The sequence below is a fragment of the Chrysemys picta genome, chromosome 2 (genome assembly GCF_011386835.1).
Source record: "Chrysemys picta bellii isolate R12L10 chromosome 2, ASM1138683v2, whole genome shotgun sequence".
In the NCBI taxonomy this organism is placed as follows: Eukaryota; Metazoa; Chordata; order Testudines; family Emydidae; genus Chrysemys; species Chrysemys picta.
The window spans coordinates 33,176,536-33,195,420 of NC_088792.1; the positions used below are offsets into that span (position 1 = coordinate 33,176,536).

General features: G+C 46.4%; 1 long non-coding RNA gene across 1 annotated transcript in view; it reads left to right on the forward strand.

Annotated features, from left to right (window-relative positions):
• Window positions 1-5,337: 5,337 nt before the first annotated feature.
• The window catches only part of LOC135981273 (uncharacterized), a 51,217-nt gene continuing 37,669 nt past the window's right edge, over window positions 5,338-18,885 (forward strand). The window contains exon 1 of the long non-coding RNA XR_010598220.1: window positions 5,338-5,642. This is a non-coding gene — a long non-coding RNA (uncharacterized LOC135981273). The remainder of the gene's footprint in view (window positions 5,643-18,885) is intronic.

The following is an 18,885-nucleotide window of genomic DNA, read 5'->3' on the forward strand; positions in this document are numbered from 1 at the left end:
TCAGAGTTTTTTGCCACAGTTCTGGCACTGCAGTGCAGTCTTTGAAAAGGAGCAGATTTGGGGTCAATTTTTTTGGCGATTTCTTTGAAGCTGACACCTGCTGTAAATGGCAATTTGGCTTTTGCTAAACTGTAGGCCAGGCAAAGATCATTCTGTGCATCTTTGACATCCCAGTTAAGAAAGTCAGTCATTGACTTTACCTGGCTTCCTCTTTTTGCTTTGGCCTCCTCGATGAATTCGCCCTTCTTTACACTCGACATGTTTGAAGCCTTGGACATTTTTTTGCACCACTTCTCAGCATGGTTGCATGCTACAATTGACTTGAGCTGTTTTATTACTTAGCCACATCTTGTGCACTCCATAAAACAACCTGTGGGTCTTTCGAACAGAAAATATTCTCTTTCCCAAGCTGGGTTGAACGATCTTTTTTCCGAATTCAGTGCCATGTTGTGCACATTTTCCCTCCCACTGGAATGAGAGTAAAAAACGCAGACAAACATTGAATGTAGCTAATGCTATGTCTGATTAAATAACAAAGCCTCTTTTGTTAAGTGTCAAGATTCTACAGTAACCATAGTGACTGTAGAATCTTGGTTTCCCTGTCACTTTATGGAGAGCTGTAGATGCGAGATCTGGCCCATTCACATCGTAATTGGAGATGTTCCTACCATGTGAGGCTGTACAACACTATATTATCTATGTAGGCTGCTGCATACGGGTGGTGGAGTTGCAGCAGCCTGTCCATAAGTTGTTGGAATGTGGCTGCGGCCCCATGCAGACCAAAAGTTGACAGCATGGTGGGAAAGGCCCGGACTTGGTGCCATAGCTCTTCTTGTTGCTCTGGGTCTAGTTCTACTCCAATTGCGACAGGAGTTGGGTCTATGAGTTTGCCAGCCAGCAGGCCCAGTTCAGGTTTTGAGGGATACGGGGTGATCAGTAAGCCCTCCTGGGTCTTTTGCTCCTTTAGGAAGCTTACGTGATAAGTCTGGATTTCTTTCTGTTTACCAAGCAAACACACCTCATAATCTACTGGTCCTACTTGTCTGATCACCTTAAATGGCCCTTGCCATTTGGTGAGCAGTTGGGACTCGGTGGAGAGTAGCAGAACAGGACACTATCTCCAGGTTCAAAATTGTGTCGAAGTCTCACCCCTTGATTGTAGTGGTGTGCCTGGGTCTGTTGTGCTCATAGGAGGTTTTCTTGTGCCAACACCCCAAGCTTCTGGAGCTGCTCCTGGAGCTGCAGTATATAGGGGACTGAGCCCATAGCCTGTGACTCCTGCTCCTCCTAGGTTTCCTTCAGGAGGTCAAGTATTCCCTGGGGTTGCCGCCCATACAGTATTTGGACGGGTGAGAAACCTGTAGAGGCCTGGGGTACATCTCGCACTGTGAACAGCAGGGCTGGCAGCAGTTTTTCACAGTGGCGTGGGTCATCTTCTACAAACTTCCTAAGCATGGACTTCAGTGACCCGTTGAATCTTTCCATGAGGCCGTCTGTCTGCAGGTGATATACGGAGGTCTTTAGCACTCGGATGTCCAGCAGTTGACATAGCTCTGCCATCAGTTTAGATGAGACATTGGTCCCTTGATCAGTTAGTATCTCCCTGGGAATTCCCACCCAGGAGAAGATTTTCAGGAATTCAGCTGCTATGGTAGGTGCTGTGGTGTTCCATAGCAGAACCGCCGCAGGGTACTGGGGCATATAATCCACCACCACTAGTATGTATTGGCAGCCGGATCTGCTCTTTTCCAAGGGCCATACCAGGTTCAGGCCAATTCACTTGATGGCACCCCAACTATGGGGAGTGCGAGCAAGGGCACCTTTGGTACCCCCTTCCAGCCAGCCTGTTGACATTCTGGACAGGCAGCACAGAAGTCCTGCACTTCACAGTGGATGCTGGGCCAGAAGAACCTTTGGGCCACTCATTGCAGGGTTGTCTCCCTCCTCAAGTGCCCTGTGCACTCCGTTGGACTAAGCTGTCATAATTCTTCCTGGGTCAGGGGCTCATGGACCACATGGTATAGCTGGTCTTCATGGATCTCAAATTGGGGTCCCTGGAGAGTCTGTTGCTCGGCGCCCCCTTCCGGGTCAGGGTTTGTCACCTGCTCCCAGGCTCCATTCAGCGTTTGGTCCTCCCATTGTTCCTTCATAAAGGCCCCTCCAAGCTCCAGTCAATCATGCGTGGCTGCCCTGGTCGTCCTGACTTAGGAGAGGGATATTCGGGGGGTACTGGGTTTAGGAGGAGGGGGACCTTCCTCCGTGCCGTCCAGTCCCTCCTGCGCTACGGGCCCTCTCTTTAGTGGGCGGGCTTTTTCTTCGTCTGGTGCCTGAAGGCTCCAGTCCTGCACAATCTTGCAGAGCCCCTGCCAGTCCCATCCCAAAATCACGGGGCCAGCGTCAGGGCCAATCCGACCCGGCACATTTCCTCCTGGTATTCATCTGCCAGTCGTATCCACGCAGCTGGAAACAACCGTACATCCCTGTGGACACACTGTAGGAATATGGGGGCCCCCACTGGGTTGGGAGACTCAATCAAACTGGCCCGGACCAGCATCTGGCTACAGCCTAAGTCAACCAAGGTGGTCACGGGGATCCCTCCACCCGCAAGGTTATTGGGAATTTGGTGGGGCCTTTCCAGTGTGCCTGGGAGCCCGCGGTCAATGCTTGGCCATAGCTGCAATCCAGGAAAGGACAGTCACAATGGAAATGCCCTTCTTGGCCACACTCATAACTCTTCCCCCATCCCACCCCCGTCAGGGCTTCCATGGCTGGGCCAGCCAGTCTCCCTTGAGAGCCGTTTTTCCCTTGACCGGGGGTCGAGTCACCCTGCTGTCTTCTGGACGGTGCCCCCGCCCCACCAGTTGTCGTCAGTTTGGGATGGGGGCTTAAACTCCCCAGCTCATGTGGGCTGGTGACTTGCTCTAATGGTTGGTCTAGGTCTTTGGAGGTCTCAGACTTTTTACTTTGCGCCTCTGACCCTTCGGTGCCCAAATAGTTCTCGATCAGGGAGACAGCCTCCAGCGCCAACAGCAGTCCTGTAGCTTCTGGGACATGGCCCTAGGCCGGGTCCCCAGTGGGTACCATTCCCAACATAACTGTTGTTGGTAAGTTTCGGGAGAAACACCCATCTGATCAAGAATGGCTGCCTTGACCTTCTGGTAATATAATGCATCCTGTGGATCTAGTTTGTGGTAGGCTGTCTGCGCAGTGTCGGTCAAATACAGTGCCAGCAGCGTGGCCCAGTATTCCCTTTGCCACCGAGCATCAGTGGCAACCCTTTCAAAGGTTACCAGAAAGGCCTGAGTGTCATCACCGGCCATCTTGGTCAGCCATATGGGTAGTCCTGTCAGGCCCCCCACAGTATGGGAGTCCAGTGGGGGAATGGGCCTCCATAATGTCGCCATTTGTTGCATCAGGTGCTCCTGTTGGGCCTGCTGTAGGGAGGACACCTCCCGCAGTAGCTGCTGCTGCTGCTCCTGGGCCAATTGCTGCTGCTGCTGAACCGCCATCTGTTGTAAAAGCTGTACTTGATGCTGATGCTGCTGGGCCGCCTGTTGCTGCTGGCTCTCCAGCAGCCATTTTAGGACCTTCTAGGCTTCCATCCCTCTAGGTCACAAGGGTATTCTCACAACCAAAGGAAAGAACAGTGATAACAAAAGGGAAAGGAAGAAGGGGAGTAATGGTTGCAGACCTCCCTTCCAGTGGACCTCTCAGTAGGTCCCGATTGGTGCCCATATTCTCCACCAAGTTGTCACGGGTCATGCACGTCCTGTCCCCTTTTGGGATGGGGCATGGGTTATTACAAGCCCTAGTCAAGTCTGTGGGACCCCTCTGGGTCTTGGAGTAATGTGGCCTACCAGTCAAAGTCAATCTACTCGCCCTCTCTATCAGGGCTGTGCGGCCTAGTGTCCAGAGTCAGTAGAGCTCCAGCACGATCAGGGCTGTGTGGCATAGTGGCCAGAGTCAGTAGAGCTGCCCTCACATTCAGGGCTGGGCGGCCTAGTGGCCAGAGTCAGTAGACTTGCCCTCACAATCAAGGCTGGTGAGGTGGGCCGCTACCACAGCGTGGGTGGCAGCCAGGATAGGGGGACCTGGTCCCAACCCAGGGCCCTGTCGGTGGCGGGGTTGCCTGCCACCAGCTCAGTGGGGATCCAGTTGAAACATGCCGAGCTAGTATTTGGTTCTCCAGCCACCTCCCCGCAAAGACTCCTGTGGTTACTTCCTACCCACTTCTCTGCAGCTTGTGGTATCGTGATTCCTCCAGTCTCTCCTCTCTCTGCGGCACCCTGGGGGTCATGGGTCACTGCCGTCCGGCTGGCCTCCACCTTTTTGAAGTACTGGCAGTCCTTCAGCAGGAGCCTGCAGCACACCTCCTTCCTCTCCGGCAGTCAGCCCCAAATCAAATGGTCTGCTCCCTTCTATACCTGGCCTCCAGCCAGAACATGCCCAACAGGGTTGAGGTGGCATGACCTCCTTGGCCCAAAGAGAGGAATTAACCCCTGCAGTCCTAGTGCGGGGCATGCACGCCCCATCACACAGACCAAGGAATGAAGTCCCAGACTCAAGGACCCCTTCTGAAAACACCCTGATATCAGCTCCCTCCCATTTTTGTATAGCTGAAGGGGGTGCTTAGCTCAAGTGCCCCAGAGAGTAATTGTCATGGGAATGCATGAAGAGAGAGAGAGTCTCTCTAACAGCTGGCACGCAAACCAGAAGGGGATTATCTAGTACCTAACAGGGAACCAGGTGGCATTGGCAGGGGGCGGACAGGTCGGGAGGGCTGCAGTGGGGGCTCAGATAACAGGCCTATAGGTATGCATGCAGACACTCCCCCTAGCAAAGGTGGACCAGCTATTTGTTTAGGTTGCATAAACACCATGAAAATGGAGGTGGGTGGTTACCCTGATTCAATTTTTCTCACTTCACTTCCCGCTCCAGCTGAAGAGGCACATGCCCATGTCAGCACCTGCACAAAGGGAGAAAAGAAACAGCGGGAGCCACTGGTGGGCATGACTCCCTCTGGCAATGTTGCCGCTGGAGGCTAACCGAAGCAGAGCACTACACTATGGTGACCCACACTGAGGAGTGGCAATGAAGGAAGACGTCAGAGGGGAATGTAGTTCCTGGCATGCTGGCCATCTGCATATGTTAAAGAGAGTTCAGGCTCCAAGATTTAGATTTAGGCCCCTTGCTAGTTTAAATGTGGCTCTTTAACTCAGATTAAAAGCCAGAGACACAGGAACTGCCCACTGTACTGCAAATAGAAAATTACTGTGCGGTTCAGCTCTCCTTGTTCCTCGGTCACCCTCGTCACTTAGCAGCCCCATTCTGTTGTATACTGCAGCCTGCTCAAAGATTCAGGCACCTGCAGAGCTTGGCTGCTGAAAATGTTAAGCATGGCCTTTGTGATGCCAGAGGTTGAATTACTTCAGGATACCGTCAGTTAACAAAGGAAAATGAGCAGGAGGAGATTTTCGCAGCTGCGAGCAAGCCTGGGAGGAAGTGTGCTCAGTAAATCAGGCAATTGCAGCCGAACAATTGGAGGAACTGGCTAGAGGAAATGACTAATCTCAGCCAGACGGGACAGTGCTGGAGAGGCTGATTAAAATAAATAATGGATCCACAAAAGCTAAACTGCAAAGGTAAGAGGGAGGGGCTTAGGTCAAACTTCTGTGAACAGAGGTTGCAGGATGAAGGCTGATAGGTATCCCCCACTGCCTATACAGATGAGTGGCACTTCAGCTGTGAGGTTATTGCCACAGGTTTGGGATATTCGGCTAGCGCTGCTCCAGAAGGGGCATCTCTTGGGGCTTGCATAGATTGCAGGGATGTGATCAGAGTGCCAGTTGTAGGAGCATTTCCCAATGCTGCCTGACAAGCATGCCAGCCAGTGGCGGATTAATAATTTTGCTGCCCCTAGGCCAGGAAATAATTGCCGCCCTGGCCCCGCCCTGACTCCGCCCTTTTCCTGCCCCCATTCCAACCCCCTCCCCAAAGTCCCCGCCCGAACTCTGCCCCCTCCCTTCCCCTATTGGATCCCTTCCCCAAATCCCCACCCCCAGCCCCGCCTCTTCCCCCAGCGCACGGCATTCCCCCTCCTCCCCCTTCCCTCCCTGCCCCACGAAACAGCTGTTTCGCGGCGCAAGCGCTGGGAGGGGAGAGAAACAGGATGTGGGGGTGCACTTGCAGAGGAGGCGGAGGTGAGCTGGAGCAGGGGGGCGGGGCGCAGAGGGGAGCTTCCGCCCCTGCAAATTTGCCGCCCTAGGCCTAGGCCTTGTTGGCCTAGGCAATAATACGGCACTGATGCCAGCCAGTGGAGTACAGGGCCCAGTAGTCACGGCCAGCAGGTTCCCCACCAGCAGAGTGGAGGGTGGGATAGACAAAAAAAGACATTTGCCCTCTCACCGTTGCATTGTCCCAAAATGCAAACAGAGTGCCATGATGCAGGCTGTCACACACACTAGGCTGTGGCTCTCTGTGACTGTGTTCAATCACGTGGCTCTTGGAGTGCGGATCTGCTCTGAAAGTGACAGTGAGGCTTCACTCATCTCTCAGTGTGCTTGGGTTACAAAGGTAAAAGGCAGCTTCTCTAACTGCCGTGCCAGTCCTGCAGACAGACCACAGTCAAACTAGGCTCTTGCCATTTCATACATTATCACCGGTCAGAAAGGTTCTGCAGGCCAGGCCCTCGGTTACACCTGCACAACCCCTTTGTACAGCTGGATTTTAGACAACAGTTCTGTTAACGCACAGGGTGGAACAGACTTGTGCTCAGTCTTCCTTAGTTGTGCTGGCTCTGCAAGACACACAAGAGTAAACAGCTGTAAAATCTACCTTTCTCCCTGAAGTCAGCAGCCGTGACACTAAATTCACACAATTCAACTGATCTGTTGGGTGAGAAAGGGAATACCAGTCACTTTACAGACTGGAACTGAACTTCCAGGCTTAGATATTGTTTCCATTACACAGCATATTTCTGTTTAACATTCAATCAATGTTTAGATGTGATAGTGGTTCACTCAAATACAGGTTCTTCACCATCTCCTGTCCTTTCAAAACAATAGGGACAAATTAATCCTTGGCCTAGCGACACTGAAATTAAAATGTTTTCCAAGTGGCTTTGATGAAGAGAAGAGTCACACAGCCAGTGAAGTAAAACCCATCCCCTGTCCCCTTCACTACTGCTCAGATTAATACAGAAATCCACTTTCAGGAGAGAAAGAGCTTTACTGCCTTGTGGGTTCAGCTAAGAAAACAACGAGCCTGCAGAGCATAAACATTCGTCTGTTATCACACTCATTAGCCTCAGCTTCAAAGAACCCAACTGTGTTTATACAAAATACAGGAGAGTTTGCTGAGTTTATTTTAAAATAGGAGCTCTAATAAACAGTACTTTTATAAAAACAAACAAAAGAACATAACTGTTTCTGCCTTTGTTTTATAGAAGACTCAAAACAGAGCTCTCTCCTTTGACTCTAGAATAAATGAGTTTGTTTCTTCGCAACAGTTATCCCCCTATATAAAATGTATTGTTTAATAGCTTTGATCTCCCTACAGGCAGTACTTGAATTTGTTTCAAAGTTCCTTATAGTTAAATGCTACCACATGCTATAAAAATCTCTATACAGCCTTTGCTCTTAACTACAGTAAATTGGAATAAGAATTTGAAAGTCATGCTGCCAAAATAGAGGGTGGTGTCCTTCACACAAGCTAAACACTTTTTCCATCCCTGCCCTGTTCACAGTCACCGTGCAACTTAGCAGTCTGAAGTTTATACAATAGCCATTATGCTATATACAGTAACACTGCAGCCTTTCTGTGGCACTGGGAAATGCAGAATAAATATATCAGCCAAAACAGCAACAGCTATTAAAGTCTTTCTGATCCTTGTTAATCCCTCAGCAACCTGGTTATACTTGTTTCTAAAACCCACAAATGCTTAGACAAAAAAAATGAAGAAGAAAATCAGCAGTGTGTGTGAAAAATCCCCATGCAGTGTAGTCTGATATAATGATTTGGGGAGTTTCATGGAGGGGGCATGGCACTTTCAGGATAAAGAATTTTTTCCATTTCAAACTTTTTCCTGAAAGTGATAACTCAATATTCTTCAGAAGCTCAGTCAGCTGCCGTAAGTCTGTTACAATTTCACCTTCCCTACATATATTCCAGACACCATGGTTTATAAACAGGTATCCCTGTACAAATGATTACATGACTCCTATTTGTCACATAATTCTGTCTGCTTTTAAAGATGATAATGTTTATTTGTATTGTGGTAATTGCTGAAGGCCTAGCCTTACTTTGCTAGGCACCATAAAAACATATAACCGATGGATGGTCCTTGCCGTGAAGAGTTTGCATCTAAAGTGCTGCATCATCTCTTATAGACATAATCTTGATATCATAATTTCCATTCCTGTGTAGTTTAGGAGCACTGAGTGGTAGTAATCTCTTCCCTTCCTGCAGATCTCCTAAACTGTTCAGGAGTGGAACAAAACATTGTCCAGGCTTAGAAGTAGTTCATGGCATGCTGCCAGGGTCCATGCCATTGCCATTTTTAGAATGGGCTACTCTACTGCAATAGCCGCAGGGGCCTGGGGCTGGAGCTGGAGCGAGACAGGCAGGCAGCTAAGCTGATGCAGTGTCTGGCACCCTTCTTTGGTATGAAGACCTCAAAATCCCAACTTCCGTCCATCCTGAACCTCCCAAGCCAACCCAGTAGCTTATGCACTCTCCCACAGTCTACCCCCACAGATACTCTGGATTATAGTTTAACTTTTGGGGGACCACATAACATTAAAGCAAGGAACACAAGTTCCTTTGCAAAGCCTCAACACACACACACATGCACTTTATCCAGACAGCACAAGAGTTAGAGCTAGGCAAAACAAAGCTTCTGAATACAGTCCCCCTTAGACTGGTTTCACCCCTGTTCTGAGTCTCTGGATTTGGTTCAAGTCCTTAAGGGAGACCAGGTCCTTCCTGCCTCCGTTCTTTCTGCTGAGACTTCTGATTCTGGCAATGACATGGCTCCCCTTGCTTAAAGAGCATGTCATTTTTAGAAACAGTGACAATTTTTCTTTGGTCCTGCATGTCTGCTGGGGGAGGGATAGCTCAGTGGTTTGAGCATTAGCCTGCTAAACCCAGGGTTGTGAGGTCAATTCTTGAGGGGCCATTTAGGGAACTGGGGCAAAAATCTGTCTGGGGATTTGTCCTGCTTTGAGCAGGGGGTTGGAATAGATGACCTCCTGAGGTCCCTTCCAACCCTGGTATTCTATGATTCTAACCCTGTATGGGATTGCTGGCAAAGAGTTACTAGAAGTCAAGAGATGTGCCTCTAACTCCAGGGTAGAGCTAATCAGTGTTGATGGCCATGGTTTAGTTTCCCAACATAGCATGTTTTCTGCTACAAAAATGGAAGTTAAATCCATTCTGAAGGTTACAAGTAAATGCTATAAAACAGAGGAATTCATATTTGGACACAGACATGTTCCCCAAACTGTCCCAATGCATGATCTTTGAGCTTCGTTAAAACACTGCTTTTTAGTATTTATTTATTAGTGTTCAGAATATTTCATACCATACTAAGTAATTGAATTATGTACCAATAAAACAAATTCAAACTTCTGTTAGTAACATGTTGTAGGATCATACTTTGTGTTTTGGCCCTCATGGAGATACTTAAAAGACAAAGATGAAACCCCAGACAAGACAAAGTACAGCTCTTCAAGCTTGGCTGGCCGCATGGGGCTAGGGCTGGGAAGAGGCGGGCGGGCAGGCAGGCAGCTTCTCAGCTTAGGCGATGGGACCTGGGGGGGGGGGGGAGGGAGATGCGGAGCGGGGGTGGGATCTATGGGGAGGGGGTGGAGCCAGAATGGGGCACCCGCTGGCAAAACCAAAAGTTAGCACTTATGTCACAAATTGTCACCCTTTTGCTTCCCCTCCACTTTCTCTACTTCTTGGCTGTTTTTGACCCCCAAGACATATGCATAAGGCTACGATTTTGTCACAGAGGTTATGGAAATTGTGAATTTGAATAAAGTCTGTGAAATCTTGGAAATGGCTGTAAAAACATTTGATTAGGCCACAAAAGCAAGTGGCATTGCAAGCCAGTGCACAGAGTTGCAGTGCCACTTAAGTTGGCTGTCTGCCCCTCTGTAGATGGAAGCAGAGGGATGGATGGGGCAAAGTGAATGGTGTTACAACCCCATGTGCTAGGTTCCAGTGCCTGGAGCAGAGAGCTGGCCCGAGCCCCATGGGACAGGAGCTGCTGCTGCAGCATGAGTGCAGGGCAGACTTGCTCTCCAACCCCATGACTCCTTTAGGCTTCACCTTTCAGCATCCCCACTATTCTATAGTGTATGTTAATGTAGAAAAAGCTACATTATTTGGTTACCTTTCTGTGACTTAGCACTTTTTTCCTGCATCACTGCTGTGAAATTTACTAAAAATTTCCTTGCCAAAATCGTAGTCATATTTATGCATATCAACTGCTTATTAGAAGACATCACAAGTCACTCTGTGGAGGCTGGTTGCACTTTGCACCAGCTCCCTTGATGTATAAAAGGAATGAACCCATCATTCACATGTCAACCAACTGATCTGCCAAGCTACCTGACTCTGTCCTTCTCCTGGGTAAATTTGCATATCATTTGGCTTATGGCTTGCTTGGCTTTCTACAGTGTGCAGACCTGGAGCTTCCTTGGTAGAATAAAAGAGTCCATGCAGAGCACTGTTAGCTCTCTCTCTCTTCTACAGCCTTTTGGTGTGAGGGAGACACTGATTGGCCTTGGCAGATTTAACACAGGACAGTACATTTTCCCAAGGCAGGTCGTGTGGCAGTGAGAAAGTGATTGAACTTTCTGCCATGCAGTCTGCCCTAGGAGCAGTTAAGTGTTTTCCTTGGGTCAGGACTGGCACAAGTTATTTTCTCAGCATGTCTTCAGGTTCCATGCTGCATAGGGATTGTTCTTCTTGCATGAGTTCTTTTTCCTTTGGGCAGTCTCTGAGGATTGTTGGAGGTGTTTACAGTCACTTTTCCACAGTGTGGTTGCTTGTTGTTCTCTGGGGCTGGAAATGCAAGGATAAGTTCTCTGGATTGATAAAATATGTGGGTATACTACCTGCTTGGCAGGAATGGTGACCCACCAGGAATTCCTGAGGAGAAGCTTCTCCATGTTTCTTTCCCAGTTTCTAACTGTATATCACCACCCTGATACACTGCCCACAGTGGCAAGTTTCTTGTGAATCCTTTCAGCATAAGGGCCTGGAGTGCTGAAGGCAGCTTTGTCCTGCAGTGGACTGAAAACAGGAAGTAAGAGACCATCTTCAAAGAGGTTTAGGATATTAACTTGATTTGGTTTTTCAGTTTATGCAATTCTTATACTTTGCAGCACTGATGGCTCTTTGGAGAGGTTTCAAAAATTCAATTTATAAAAAAAAAAAGCAATTAGCGCTTACTTCTGCTAACTGTTGAAGTACGAACAACTGATCCTTCTTCCATCTGCCACCCATCTTTGACCCCGATTTCTTACTTGGGACACAAACAGGAATAGCTCAGAGGGGGAAAAACAGTGGGAGAGATATTAAGATTCTGCACTTGTGTTAGAAATATAAATCATCTTTGAAGTATTCAAGTTTTTTTGGCCTCATTAGAGAAAGAACTTTCCCAATCAGAGTAAGGTCACATTGTTGTTATTGCTAGAAATGTACTATTATTCTGGCTGCTGGAAACTGGTATTTGTTCCCACACATTCCACTGGTGATGTGCTAACGGTAACATTTGATGATAAGCTTATTAAAGAGGGGAAAATATAAAATCAGAGTGCATTAAAAAGACAGAGGTAGATATAATTACAATCCCTGCCATGAAAGTGTTACTTTCAGGGAAATATGAGAACAAAGCTAAAGAGAATACACCACACAGTGGTCCCAACTGTAAGCAAGAACATGTTTTAACTTAAATAAAGCATGTGAAGAAATTAGGAGACCACAGTAAAAAAAGAGGACTCTACTCTTGTTCCTCTTGTATATCTATTTTCTTGTCTTCGTTCTCTGTTTTACCATGTTACTACTGATTCCCTCCACAATGTCTTATTGCAGGAGGTTCCTCCTATGCTGACTCAGCAGCATTTGCCTCACACACTTACTAGCTGAATGACAGGAAGTGCTGAGTCCCTAACATTATGCTGGAGGACTGGTTCATTAGTAATTCAGAGGAAAGAATGCCACCTGCTGAATCAGCACAACTTGCTGCAGTACTGAGATCTTCCCAGAGGTCCTCAAGCTGATTAGACTGTGCAACCTGAAAAGATCAAAGCTGGAGGTGGTTTATACAGCTGTGAGGTAGATATACAGCTGCAGGCCAGATATATTTGCATTCGGTGTCAACGAGACAGTTAGTTTGTTTTTATCAGATGAATAAGCAAAAGAAACCATTTGTTCAACTTTAACTGATATTAGTCTTGAGAAAAGAAGTCTAGGGGAGGGTGAGCCTGATAATAGTTTTCCAATATGTTAAAGGATGTTATAAAGATGATGGTGATCAGTTGTTCTCCATGCCCACTGAAGGTAGGATAAGAAGTAATCAGCTTAATCTGCAGCAAGGAAGAATTTATCATCATGGAAGTGGCTGGGGTGGATGGACTAGATGACCTTTCAAGGTCCCTTCCAGCCCTACATTTCTATCATTCTAAATTAAATATGTGCAAATCAGACTGGAAACTCTTGAGGCTGCCTGCCTAATAGTCTAGCAGTCCTCCTCCTACTGAGCTCCTGGGAGAAATAGTAGTTTAAACACAAAGTCCAAACAAACATTCTAGAAACCAAAGAAAGTTTCTGCCTCCAATCTGTAGTCGTGTCTGCACATTCCATTTAGCTCCATGTGCACAGAACAAAAAGCCCAGTTCCCATTACAGATTCATCCACCCCAAAAATGCTAAAGCACGGGTTAGTCGTTGCATCTTCCCAACAGCGACAGCATGACTTTACAGATCTTGGATAATCATTTTTAACAAATCCTGCGCATCAAAGCAGAACCTTAACTTTAAACAAGATCATCCATTGTCTCCAGAATCCTTTATTGCAGTCTGCCCTATGGAGTCCTCCTAATCCCCATCTTTCTGGATTTGAAGTTAATTGCTCAGATAACATATCCAAAAATATGCAAACCAGGGGAGTTTTGCAGGATACATTGAAGATCTGCCCCAGTGCTTTATTCTGCAAAACTTGCTTTTAGAAGGAAATATATATTTTGCTCCTATCCTTTATGTGGTCATTGGCATCTAGTAATACAGTTCAACTCTCCAGGGCCAAAACATGTGCCTTTAGCATTTTAATGTGTGACAAAGATCCAGAATGAGAGAGAACAAAAATATTCGAGAAACTATTTCAGTAATTGTGGAGGGAAGAAGGGTTAAATAAATAAAAAAGAGCTTTACACTTCTTTTTCAATGTGTTTATCAGCAGTTAAAAGATAAAGGCCTGCATGGAGTGGAAGCAAACTTGGGTCTAAAGTTAGCAGTATACCTCATGGTAAAGAATAGCTGAGAAATGCCCAGAATAAGAGACCTTTCTCTTCATATTTAGTTCTTCTTTAAACATGTAGGTATCCCAAACTCCCAGGACCAGCTCCCTCTCCAAACTGGTACTGTAAAGCATAATATTAAACCTGCTTTCTTCCTGCAATCTGTTATCCACAATAGCAAAACAAAATTTACTGACTTGGACACAGTCATCTCCAGCTGCTTTTCTAGTGCACTTGTTCCCAGTTCTGAGTTTCCCAATCTGGCTCTGGTCTTTTAATCACAAATGTTCATAACACTGATGTTAGATGCCAGGGGGTCTTCTCTTTTGCAATCAAAAACTTCTGTCAGTCTGAAGAGAGAAGATCTTTCTGGAAATTGAGAGCTACCATGGGCCTCAGTCTTGAGAGAGAGGAAGTTGGCACTGGAGTTTTTTCTGCCCTCAGAGAGGTTCTTATATAGAACCAGTACTATTCCTTTTCTATTCACTGGTCCTAGACTAATGATCAGAAAGAAAAATTAGCTCCCCAAATCCCAACATGACTACCCATCTGCAATGACCCAACAGCACCATTGCCACCCACATGCATCCAGCAGTCATAGCATCCAGCAGCACCACCCTTCAACACTTGCGATCAGCACTTAACATGAGTGCACAATGTATGTGCACTAGAAGGCGAAGAGGACAATGAGAAAAAGTTGAGTAGGTATCTGCACTAGCAGCAGACCATGACCATTGTGGCCTATATTTGTAGCATACCATCCAAGCTTGTTTCCCAGCCAGTACACCTTTGATCTGCAGTACACTAGGGAATGAATATTATATTGATCTTTGAAATCATCCATGAAGACAATTCTGCTCTCCACTTCAACCAATCTACTTTTTTCCAACATATTCCCTCACTAATATGCTTTGGTCATTTCCACAAGTTATTGTGGAATACAAGCATTCACGGGGAGAAAATAGTTCTGTTGCTGCCTGATGAGGTGAGGGCTTTTAACACTAAGGGTATGTCTACACTGCAATTAGGCTCCCGGGGCTAGCTTTGCCAGCTGACTCAGCCTCGTTGGGCTCGGGCTAAGGGGCTGTTTAACCGCTGTGTTGACATTCGGGCTCAGGCTGGAGCCTGCGCTCTCGGACCCTCCCACCTCACAGGTTCTAGAGCCTGGGTTCCAGCTGGAGCCTGAATGTCTACATTGCAATTAAACAGCCTCTTAGCCCAAGTCAACTGGCAATGGCTAGCCACAGTTTTTAACTGCAGTGTAGACATATCCTAAGATGTCTAGATACCTTCTTCAGCTGTTTGGTCAGTGCAAATATCACTAAGCTAACTATGTGGGATGGAACCTTTCCCTCATTTCAATAATGGAAATGTGCTGAAGCACACAATCGTTTTTCAGTCACTTATTCAGCAGCACACAAAAAATTATACTAGCACTGAAACGTGTGGTTGATCTCCCGCTAAAGAACACAGGCAGCTGGAGGTACTTTGACTTCGATATTGATCACGATTTTTCATAATTTTAATTTCATTTCTAATTATTTCTTCAATCCATCCCCCTTTTGTACGCTCTACATTGGTCTAGCCTAGAACCGGTCAGGAATTTTTCAACTAAACTTTTTCTCTTTCCCTTCAAAAAAATGCTGATTCATTGAAACAAACTGTTCATAAAACAGTGCTGATTTAGACGAATCTCCCAACTCAACATTTAAAAAAAAAAAAGTTTCAAAAATCATATTTTGTTTCAACATTTTTGAACCAAAAAATTCCAGTTTTCTAGTGTGAAATTACTTTTTAATTAGAAATTGAAGGTAATTAGACTGAAAAATGTTTTTAAAATGGTCAAAATCAAATCAAAACATTTTGAAATAATTGAAATTAAATGTCTGGAGTGACACAAACTGAAACAAAATTTGGTTTTTTGGTTCATGAACATTTTAGATATTTTGACACTTCATCCTGATTCAGGACATTAAAAACATTCAAACTCTCATAACTATTTGTAAACTGGGAAAACCATTTCCTGGATAGTCCTGTCTAATCATATTACCAAGGGCTAATGTGGTCTGTGCAATATGTTTTAAACTAAAAGAGTGACTTTAACTGTTAGAAGATGAGAGTAGATAGAGTTGGGGAAAAACCACCAGTACCATATTGCAACTCCTTTCAAGGGAAGACATAGTTCCAAAGAAAGAACACACCACATAACAAATTCAGTCTTAGCCAAAAGGCTCTTTTGGGGTGTAGTCACATACTGAGATTTATTTGGCCACCTAAAGCAAGTCAACATGACTCTTTCAAAGGTACTTGAAAAATATAGTGTCTTGCATGGTGACAGGTTTCAGAGTGGTAGCCGTGTTAGTCTGTATCAGCAAAAACAACGAGGAGTCCTTGTGGCACCTTAGAGACTAACACATGTATTTGTTTTATGCCCAAATAAATTTGTTAGTCTCTAAGGCAGGGGTCAGCAACCTACGGCATGCGTGCCAAAGTTGGCACGCGAGCCGATTTTTCCTGGCACGCGGTGTGGGCTGAGCCGCTCAGCCCCGCCGCCACTCTGGAGTTCCCACTGCCAGCTGCCGGCTCCTGCGGGACCTACTGCGGGTCCAAATCAGCACCTGCTGCTGGCCTGTGGGGGAAGGAACCCCAGGCTGGCAGCGGGCTGAGACCCCGCTGGCAGGAGCCGGCAGCTGAAACCCCAGAGCGGGGGTCGGGCTGAGCCGCTCAGCCCGCCCCGCTCTGGAGTTCCCGCTGCTGGCTCCTGCCAGCCGGGGTCCCCGCGGGTCCCACTCAGCACCTGCTGCCGGCCTGGGTGAAGGAATCCCAGGCTGGCAGCAGGCTGAGACCTCAGCTAGCAGGAGCTGGGGGCAGAAACCCCAGAGTAGCGGCAGGTCGAGCCAGTCGCTGCTCTGGGGTTCTGGCTGCTGGCCCCTCGCCAGCAGGGGTCTCTACTGAGCAGCTCCACTCACCTTGCTTCCGGTTGGAGGCTCTCTTGCAGATAGGGTCCAGGCCTCCAGCCCTGCTCAGGCCTACCAGCCACCTACTCCACTCACCTCAGCTGCCAATCTTGGTTTCCAGCCCTTGCTCATCCTGCTTTCGGGCCTGGAGTCCCAGCAGGCCACCCTTTACATATAACAGTAGTTTGGTTATATATTATAGACTTATAGAGAGACCTTCTAAAAAGCGTTAAAATGTATTACCGGAACGCGAAGCCTTAAATTAGAGTGTATAAATGAAGATTTGGCACACCATTGCTGAAAGGTTGCTGACCCCTGCTCTAAGGTGCCACAAGGACTCCTCATTATTTCTGAAAAATATACTTTTCCATTTTCACTAGTGTCCCTAGCCTCTGCGAGGGGTCAGGGGATGGATCACTTGATGATTACCTGTTTTGTTTATTGCCTCTGAAGCACCTGACATTGGCCACTGTTGGAAGATAGGATACTGGGTTAGATGGACCTTTGGGCTGACCCAATATGGCTGTTCTTATGTTCTTATTGTACATCAGTGTGAATGTTCTAGATGAAAAGCCTTACATCGAGGACTGGATTTTAAAGAGTGGTACTGACCTTAGTATTTGTGCACTCAACTCCTCCAGTGTCCCCTATTGAAAAGAACAGCCCCTGGTACAACTGTCATTATCTTTCAGTGTTTCTCGCGCAGTGGCAAGCCAAAGAGTACTAGAGATTATTTTAAACATATATATCCATTTGTTGTGGTCACAGAAACAAGCAATCCCCACCAACCTTTGTACACTTGGGAACTGATTCCATTTAGGGTGATGGGGCAGCTTGCCTTGAAGGCTATTATATTTTCTCCTGGGTTCTGCCTAGTTATATACTTGTGCTGATTGGGTCTTTGAATCATTTTCAGTGCTTTGTGGTTTTGGACTTTTACTGTACAGTACATAGATGCCTTGTGAGAGGTGGCCTGTAATTGGGTTAAACTGTCTGATTTTAACATAAGTATTTTAACACTCCAGCCTTAGTATTTAACTCAGCCTTCATGAAAAAGTCCTATAGATTTTAATGATTAATTCAATAGGATTCTACAGAAATTACTCCACAATTTTATAGACTTTAATAAAGAATAACAAAGGAATTAACTTTCTATTAAATTCAATAGGATGGTTAAAAAAAGCCCTATGTCAAACTTTTCATTTTGTATTCAACCTTATAAGAGCTTTCCTATCTCAAAAGTTAAAATTACACACTCAAACAGCATGTAATTTAATTGACAACTTTAACAGAAATCTTAAATCCTCAGCACTGGTAGGCCGAAAATTAGACACCGCCACTTTCGGTTTGGTTTGTGGGTGCACATGTGCACATTGTGTTGACCCTGTGCTTTGCCCTGGAAAGCAGGATTCTTGCCAAATGCACTACCCTGTGGGTTCACACACATGGAGCTCAGGGGAGGGTCAAAGGAAGTGTACACATGCCCATTGCTGTGGAGAAATCCAACTCTGAAAGCTTTTTTGTTATAGGGTCTCCCAGGAGAGCACTTTTCATTTGGTTTCTGAACTTTTCACTGCTTTTTCTCCCCAAGGAAAGATTTTGTTTTCCAGGGTGTGGCTTTGGCAGTGGTATGTCTCATAGGCTACGTGGCAAGTTTTCAAAGCAGTAGAGTCCAAAACTCCAGAGAAAACACTCAGATGTTAAAGCTACAGTAGGATCCAGTTGTATTAACAGAGCAGAAGTACAGTGACCATCTCAGAAGATAGAGGTGGCATTGTGCAGCTGGAATGGAGGATGGAGAGTAGGGCTCAGTATGGGGATGGGATTCAGTTGCTGGGGAGGTGTATGGCATGTCAGGGGAAAAGAGGAGGATTTTAAAAAAATCAGCTGGTTGGGACTCTGAACACACAAAGGACAAATCAATATTTAATAAACTATTTTATATTTTTAAAATCAGGAGAGCGTTCTTCTGCTTGAAGAGACATGCATAAAAGGGAAAGAGTCTGTCAGAAAAAAAATGTCATTTTAAAATATACCTGCTCTGCTGAAGCGCGAGGACTGGCATATTTGAAAGTAATAGCTGGAAACTTTAATTGTGCTTGACTTTGACTCATTTGTGAGCTTGATGTGTTTGGAGTGAGCGTTAAAAAAATTCAAATGCTGCTGCTTACTTGACCAGGCAGGATTTTCCAAGCTCTATAATAACCCTGAGCCCGGTCTATGATCTGTTTTGTTGCTGATCATTTTAACCTTGTATAGGCGATGGGGTGGGACATCTGCCCAATGACTGGTCAAAGGCTGGTTACCAAGGTCTACCACAGAAAGCGACTTATCCCAGGCTTGTTGTAGGGGGCAAACCTTTCTGGGAATGTGGGAGCACCAGCTTCTGTTGGAATCCTGCGG